The sequence below is a fragment of the Atta colombica genome, unplaced genomic scaffold, assembly GCF_001594045.1.
Source record: "Atta colombica isolate Treedump-2 unplaced genomic scaffold, Acol1.0 scaffold226, whole genome shotgun sequence".
In the NCBI taxonomy this organism is placed as follows: domain Eukaryota; kingdom Metazoa; phylum Arthropoda; class Insecta; order Hymenoptera; family Formicidae; genus Atta; species Atta colombica.
Genome location: NW_017259323.1, coordinates 730529 through 738865, shown reverse-complemented (window position 1 = coordinate 738865; position 8337 = coordinate 730529). Strand labels below are relative to the sequence as shown.

At 29.7% G+C, this 8337-nt stretch overlaps 1 protein-coding gene across 1 annotated transcript in view; it reads left to right on the top strand.

Annotated features, from left to right (window-relative positions):
* The first annotated feature begins 925 nt into the window (after window positions 1–925).
* LOC108688202 overlaps window positions 926–8337 on the top strand; it is a 20863-nt gene continuing 13451 nt past the window's right edge. Inside the window, exon 1 of the mRNA XM_018194359.1 lies at window positions 926–1076. The gene's annotated coding sequence lies outside the window, so the exon portion shown is untranslated. The remainder of the gene's footprint in view (window positions 1077–8337) is intronic.

Genomic DNA, 8337 nt, shown 5'->3' with positions numbered 1-8337 from the left:
ATATTTGCTAGAATTTTTCAAAGACATGTATATTAAATAAATTGAAATGAATGAATTATATATTTGTAAAAAGCAGATTTTAAAAAAATATTCTTAATATCACTTTATCAGCTTATAATCTTTAATTTCAAATTTTCATTAGTATTAAATTTCGATTTTATATCCTACGACAATAATTTCTCCATTTGACATTTTGCTGTTTTTTTTTAATTTATCCTTTTCTCAATGTCTTTTTAAAAATATCCTTTATCGTCAATAATATATGCTCTCTCTCTCCCTCTCCCCTCCCCCTCTTTCATCTTTTCCAATCATTTTAGATATAATTTTTCTTTGCTATAATAATTAAATTGAAACATATTCATCATTCTTAAATTTTTGTTACAATGTTGAAGATTTAAATTTAAATATCTTTGTAATTAATGTAATTTCCGCAAACTAAAACTTTGAAATTAATGTAATTTTTTATTTGAAACAGAATAAAATATTTAAACTTAAATTATATTTTTATTATCTCAGAAAAATTTTTAATTCATCAAAATCCCTAGACATGCTATGACTTGTAATATAAAAACTATTGAAGTATTCCGACTTTCTTTTATTAAAGAAAGATCAGCTTTGAATTGTCAAAGGATTCATGAATAACTGGAATTTTCGTTGATGAAAATAACAAGGAAATGATACTTCATCTTGTATCACCTATATTTTCCATTGAAAGTACAAGTTATCACAATAAAGGAGAATCTGGCATTTAAAGGCCGTAGACCTCACCTAGTACGAACGATCGATGATACATCCCTTCCACAAGGCATCCGCGACCCCAACATCAGCTTTGCAGACTTTTCGGAGTCGGCGCGATGGTGATCCCCTTGAAGCGCCCTCATCGGGTGGGCCCTTCTTCATCAAACCCATCAGAATCTCACGAAGCTTCGTTCCAACAAGTCAATAGACCAGTCAGTAATTTTTGTGAACAGACACGGTATCAGTTTATCGAGTTTGACGTGCATCCTTTGACAATCGCCATTACATCTTGCGGTTGTCGTTGGTCACCGGTGTCTCCAACGCGATCGATCTTCAAGGTGAGAATTTGACCTTGATTCATCCATTTCTAATTCTGCAATTGCTCGAAAAATCTCAACCCTCCGCGACAGAAAAGTGTAATATTTTGTAAAAATTCGGTTTCGGTAGACACACATGATGTATGTGATAAAATTCCTTCGATTGAATTCTTTGCATTATTCTCAAGTGTTTTTGTATGTTAATTAAAATGGACTTGTTTACAAACTGTTTATGCGTGAATAAATTGTTAATTACACATTACGTGCTTATAGAATATAAATCGATACTTTACAAAAAAAATATAAAATCAAGTGCTTTAGTTTCTTTTAAAAAAGAAAGAAGAAATTTTAAATATTTTTTTTACAAATCTAAAATATGTTGAATTATTTATAGTATTCGTGCGTAGTGACAGCGATTTTATGACGTTATTATATTATGACAAAAATAGCTTCTTTATCTACTTAGAAAATTAAAAAAATTGTTTATTTTAAATAATTAAAATTTCTTTCTCCCCCCCCCCTCTCTCTCTCTCTCTCTCTCTCTCTCTTTCGCTCTCTTGTTTAACGCTTGAAAGAATGTTTTCCTAGAACGCAACACTGCTCGCCGCAATGTTGACTCGGTCCTCGACAAAGTATTAAGACCGTCCGTTTGCACACATTCATTTATATGTCATAGTGCATTAAATTGAAACTGTAAGACGAGAAAATGTCAGACAGTCTGGAAAAGAGATATATAACTTGAATAAATCTTATCTATACTATATCTTATCGCAGAGTCATGTACCTATAAGAATAACAGGATTTTATGTCTCGATTTGTAAACAGGAAGCTAGCACAAACATAAAAAAAAAATTATGTTTTTCATAATCTTATTTTTTTATTGACCTACCGCAAAGCAATGTAAAATACAATATATAGATCTGGAGCGTAAGTTTCAGATCGCATAAGTTAGGCCGCAATATAACAAGAAGAAACGAGATCTTAGCGACGATGCTATTACATGTAAAACCGCGACAATTTAGAGTAAAAGAATGGATCAGCGTACTCCTCGCATTAAGAATTTCTTTCTGTCTGCCAGTGTTTTTCTATCTCCAATAAAATATTTTTATCGTATCTTGACTGAATATCCATCTTGCGCCGAAATCGACTCAATAAAGAGGCAACTTTTCCAATTTTCTACGAATCGACTGTTCGGAATTCCAGTAAACGAGCCTTTTCATTTGTACGACTTAACTTTTCATCCTGTAGAAACCAATCTCTATTCTTTTCAATTTTTTTTTGCCATGCATCTATGTAGGAGAAATAAATAATATTGTATACCATAAATTTAAACTGTTCTTACAATTTTATGAAATTGGATATATATATGATATATATATGATATATATATGATATATATATGATATATATATGATATATATATGATATATATATGATAAAAATTAATACACCAATCCAGCAAATCCTTAGCTCGATTATACGCTAACCGCTTTCCTTTAATCTCCCGGAAAGCGCTTCACTGGTATACCCCTTGCATATCAATAGACAATAGATATTCAAGGACATAATTCAGCAATTAATAATGTGAACTCACAATCAACAGTAATAGATAGAATAATAACAATAATAGATAGAATAACAACAGTAATAGATAAAATAATAACAGTAGTAGATAGAATAATACAGAGCAGAGTAGATAGATTAATAACTTTATACAAGAACACATACTCAATCTTCTCATCGCAGACCTACATTGCATAGTCAACATTAAACAGAGTTAAAATTACAGCGATACAGAGTAACTCTACCTATTAGTATACTTTAAAGCCAATTTGCTCATTACTGAATTAACTATTAAATATTATAAGCTTTAATTTTTTCTGCTTGAAATTAATATCAATTTTTCAACTATTTCTTTTTCTTGTAATATTTTTTAATTTAAAAAAATAATACATTACACTTCACTTACGTCATAATTTTCCACGATCGAAAATGTTGGTTCTATTTTTATTTTGTATGAACATTATAATCTCAACGGCATAATTATCATGATATAATTATTATAATTATTGTTTTTTCCGTTTAATAACTATTACATAAGATCTTATAGTTAATTCAAGATGTTTTTATTGTCGATAAATCAATACGATGTATCAAATAAATAAAAATAAATAAATCGCGAAAATAAATAATTGATTAATTATTGTTATATCTTTTTGCGGTATATCAAAGAAAACGATTTATTAGTTAGCACAACGCTAACAGTATCATGACTTCGAACACCTGTCTGTCATGTCGCAAACAGCTGATTGTCGAACTATGTGTGCGGTACGTTACGCATCATTTAACAATCAATACTATGCGACTGCCTATCTACTCGCTCAGAAATACAATATCGGAAAAGAGTATCAGAAGAATTGCTACTCTACAATTCTCAAAAAAGAGTTTTCTTCTGAAGCAACAGTTTTATTATGTAGAGCAATCGTCCGCGCATGTGTGAGTGCAAACAAAGGCCAAGTTGCGACATGCGCATAAAATTTTGCTTTTCAAGGAAATGATCTTGATGTAACAATTCATTTATTCAAACTTACGTCTTTGAATTAATGATATTTCAACTGATATAATTAAATTTATTTAATGAACTATGATGGGATAAATATAATATTTATTATTATTACTGGATTAAAAAATGTATATAAAATATATTTCATATATTGTCCATCCTTGTATTGAATTTTTATAAGTAATTAATATTATATTTAATGCAAAAAAAATACAAAATAGCATGCAATATAACGAAGCATACTGCGTGGGACTAACATTAATGCTCCAATTGAACATAACTGGTACAAGGTTCAAAGGAAATCGTTCAACAAGCTTGAAATCGCTTATTACAGTTAAACTCGCTAGTTACGTCATGTAATTGCTCATTGTCTCCTAACAAAACTGTTTTTTCAAGACAAGAAATCACGCATTTGTAATTGCGTCATCAATCAATTCATTAATCATTTAATCGATTGTTATTGAAAGAAGGTTAACCAAAAAGTAACCGATGTGAAGTAACAATTAGGAAAAGCAGAACTTTTAACATTATATGTAATCTGTCATTAACCCGTTATATTATTATCAACGATAAATCAACGATGTATTTTGATCTCTAAAATTATATTTCGATGTTGTGCACACGAAATAAAATTATTTCGTAATTATTTCTTAATTATTTCTTAATTAAATAAAATTGTTATTGATTAATATTTTTTCTCGATAATAATAAAATCACATATAATTTATTAAATATTAATTAATTCGAAGATGACAAGAAATTAATATTTAATTAAAAGAATTTTATGCCATCTTAAGAAAATGCATATTGATTAAACTTATCCTTGAAAATATTTTGATTATTCTTATTGATAAAATATTTTTAATTTCTTGAATTCAACATCACGCATAGAAATGCATAATGTGATGTGACATTTTTATTCTGCATATGAATGTCTTCGAATTCTATTATTTGATTATTGTACATATATTTTTAATCTGATACATATAAATTGTTAATAAATAAAATTATAAATTACAAAAAATATAAAAGCGTATCACAAAGTTCAAATTATAGAGAAAAAAATTGTTTAAGTCTTTTTTCCATTTAAATGAAATAATGAAACTGCATTTTATTATTAAAAACTTTTGTTATTAACAATCGCTTCATATTATAAGTCATGTTTAGTCAAATAGATATTTTTCTTTGTCATTTTTTTAATGCAAATTTTAAACAAAATAGTCAAACTATGAAGTATTTACAAAATAAAATTTACAACGAAACACTCAAAGAAATTATAGTACATGAGTATAGCATCTAAAGTAAATCTGAGACTTTCTCGCGTTACGACAGGTCATCAACCTCTGGATAGCGGCAGTGAAGGTGAAGCGTATAATTGTCATGCTTTCTTATAGAGAAGTTATTCTGACGTTCTGTAATTTAATATTATTATTATTGTATGAGACTATAGAAATATTAATATTGGTTATTTAATAAGATGATGTATATGACAGAAGATTTGTAGAATTGAAAATCTACTTTACGTGCAAACATGACAGCCATAATACAGAATTGTATACGATATTTAAAAAGAATCCCTTATTATTGAGAAGCGATGTGTAAGTGGTGAAATATATATATAAACAATACCATTCTTAGAATTGTCACTATTGTGATGAACAGTGACAGGCACTAAGATAAATGTTGTACGGGCCAATACACGCGCCTCAGTTGCAGCAATGTGAGAGAATCATATTTGATAAGAGCTATCTCTAGGAATACAAAACATCTACTCGCGAATGCACGAAGTACGAGAGGATATAAAAAATTAATTAAGTTAAAGATTGAAAAATACATAACAAGAAAGAGATTGATTCCAAGTAATTGATTATCATATCTAAAATGATTTGTTCAGTTTGCATAGATGTCATTTGTATTATCAAGAGGAACGAAAATCAAAGAAACTATTCCATCAACTTTATCGTTCCATTGTAGCCTTGTAGCATAATACCTTCGAATACAACTGACCTCATTCGAATGACCGATCAGTGCGCATCAACTAAGTAAGTAGCGTTCATTGAGTTCTATGAACGCTTCTCTGAGAATAAGTCGGGTGTAGTCCGGGTGTAGTCCGGGTCATTTACTAAGTTATATACTACATTCCATTTATTGATACATTTAAAGTGAAAATAAACTATGCTTTATTATCGGAATTGAATTATTCATGATCTCCATTACATGACTTTTGCTTTGCTAAAGTTGTCAAGAGAGCTGCAAGCGAAAGGATAATTTATAAGAATTATCTTATGCCAATAATCTTATTATTACATCTTTGCAATTATTTACAAACAAATAAAATTATTACGAAATATACTTAATTTGTTACTAAAACAAAATATTAAATGAAAGAAATATACTCGCAACGAATTAAAATAGAAAAATTTACCATGAATTCGATGATACAAATTATAAAATAACACAAAATATAAACAGCAACTTTATAATTAATTTGGGATGCTACTTTAATGCTACTATTATTTTACAAGTACAACGCTCTCCTTATCGCACATGCATGTATGATTATTATTGTTCGTTCTTGTTTATTTTTTAGAATACAAAAGCGTATGACCTCATATTTTGAATTCGATATTTTGAATTCAGTACTCAATACACTGTTAATATTGTTATCATAGAACTTATGCGATTTAAAAGTGAGTGGCGTATGAAATAGGCAACGGAAATAAACAGATGTGCATTATTTATCAAGCTATGTTTTGTCAAGAAAACAACATGCACCTTTAGACTTTAACGGCGAAGTGACTAAGCATTAGAGTTGTATGATCATCTTGAGTAAGAATCACCATATATAAGTGGTTGCGAAACGATGAATAGAATAACAAAACTTGAGAAACGAGTGCTTCCTTTCGTGAGTGAGTCACTCGTGCAACTTCACTACACGTGTCAACGTTCTTGCAGTTAATATATCATTTAAACTAATAAAACGAAGCATATATGTATATGTACCTACGCATATATGTATATGTACTAATGTCTACCTATTAATATTCTACTGTCTGCTTTGTCAAGCATTAAATATTTAATCATTTAAGAATAAACATCATTGTTATTTAAAAAAAATGTCTCTTCTGACATATATAAATTTAACATACCTTCAAAATATTAGTATAAAAAAATTCATAAACAGGTCTTAAAACAGGAACGCAATAACTTATTTTTTCATCGTTCGGTATATCATTTATAAATCGTAGACAATGCTGAGCAAGATGCTGAGTGACGCAAATAATTCGAAATAACTGATGACGATACGACAACCGATCCCAAAGCTATACATATTTTCACGTATATTGAATAAAAAAAAAAAAAACATTCATCATATAGACTTGATCAATGCTTGGATGAGTAATGCAGATATACATATTCTTCGTTTACTCTCTGATTGAGGATGCTCCGGCAGCTCGAGGAGGTTAAAAATGTCCTGGAACACCGCGGGTATTGTACTCGAGAAGCCGAGAGCGCGGTGTTCCCCAAGCGAATCGGCACAGCTGAACACGCGGATGCCTGCTGATGTGCACGTGATTCCGGCGTGCCACGGTTCCGCGACATCGACCGACTTCCCCCTCTTCGTAGTACACTGATACAGCTGTGCCGACGCACACATCCTCCGGTTTGCCCGACACCTGTGACGGTGGGGGCATGGGACGTATATCGTCCGTCAGATTTAACACAGAGATACCTGAAACATAATAGGATATAATAGTAAAAGTGTATAAAAATCTAGAAATAAATTGTATGAACATATTAATTCGATTCGAAACGATCGCAAAGTTATAATTGTTTCGATAAGGGTGAATCTGTCTTCGAATACTTCAAATATTCAAATATTATCATATTATTGGATAATATATATATATATATATATATATATACGGAACTCTTAGCTCTCATGAAAAATTAACTTTAATCTAGAATTGAATTAAAATATTCAGATTATCGATTTTTTACTTTCCTGAGTCTCTTAAAGATGCAGGTTCTAAATATATGCCTTTGTCTCAAGTTATTTAAGACGATAGATCATTTAAGCATATAAGTCAGAATATATATAAAATCAGACATTAAAAGATATTAATGTTAATATATAAGTATTATCATACATAACTATTTCAGATGATTACATTTTACTTTTGTTAAAACTACATTAAATTATTAAATTAATATTCAGTAGATATTTTTAACATATACGTATGTATCTTTCATGATGTAATCATAGAATTTTTATTTTTCCATAATTTACATTGACATAATTTACATTGTTAATTTTTGAAATGTCAGTCTTGAACATTCATTGGATATTGCAATCTTTGTTAGTTTTGAAAATTATCAAGAAACGTGTGACGTCAAAAATATACTTTTTTCTCCTTCGATTGACTCTTCGTGTTTATCGTTGCAAAAGTTTATCAATTCTAAAAGTGGATGTCGGTAACCGAGGATCACTTTGGAGTATCCATGATATGGATACTGCATAAAAAGGGGTCGTGTATCCTCGACAGAACTCGAGACTGAACTTACACGTGTAGAAATACGAAGTCAGCAAAACTGCACTTGTACTTCAACCTGTAATATTATGCAATGTAATGAACAGGAGTATAGCGGACAAAATTGTTTGAACTTAATATTGTCGTAATAATTCTCTCCTTTCTTCATTATTTTGTGCATATTATA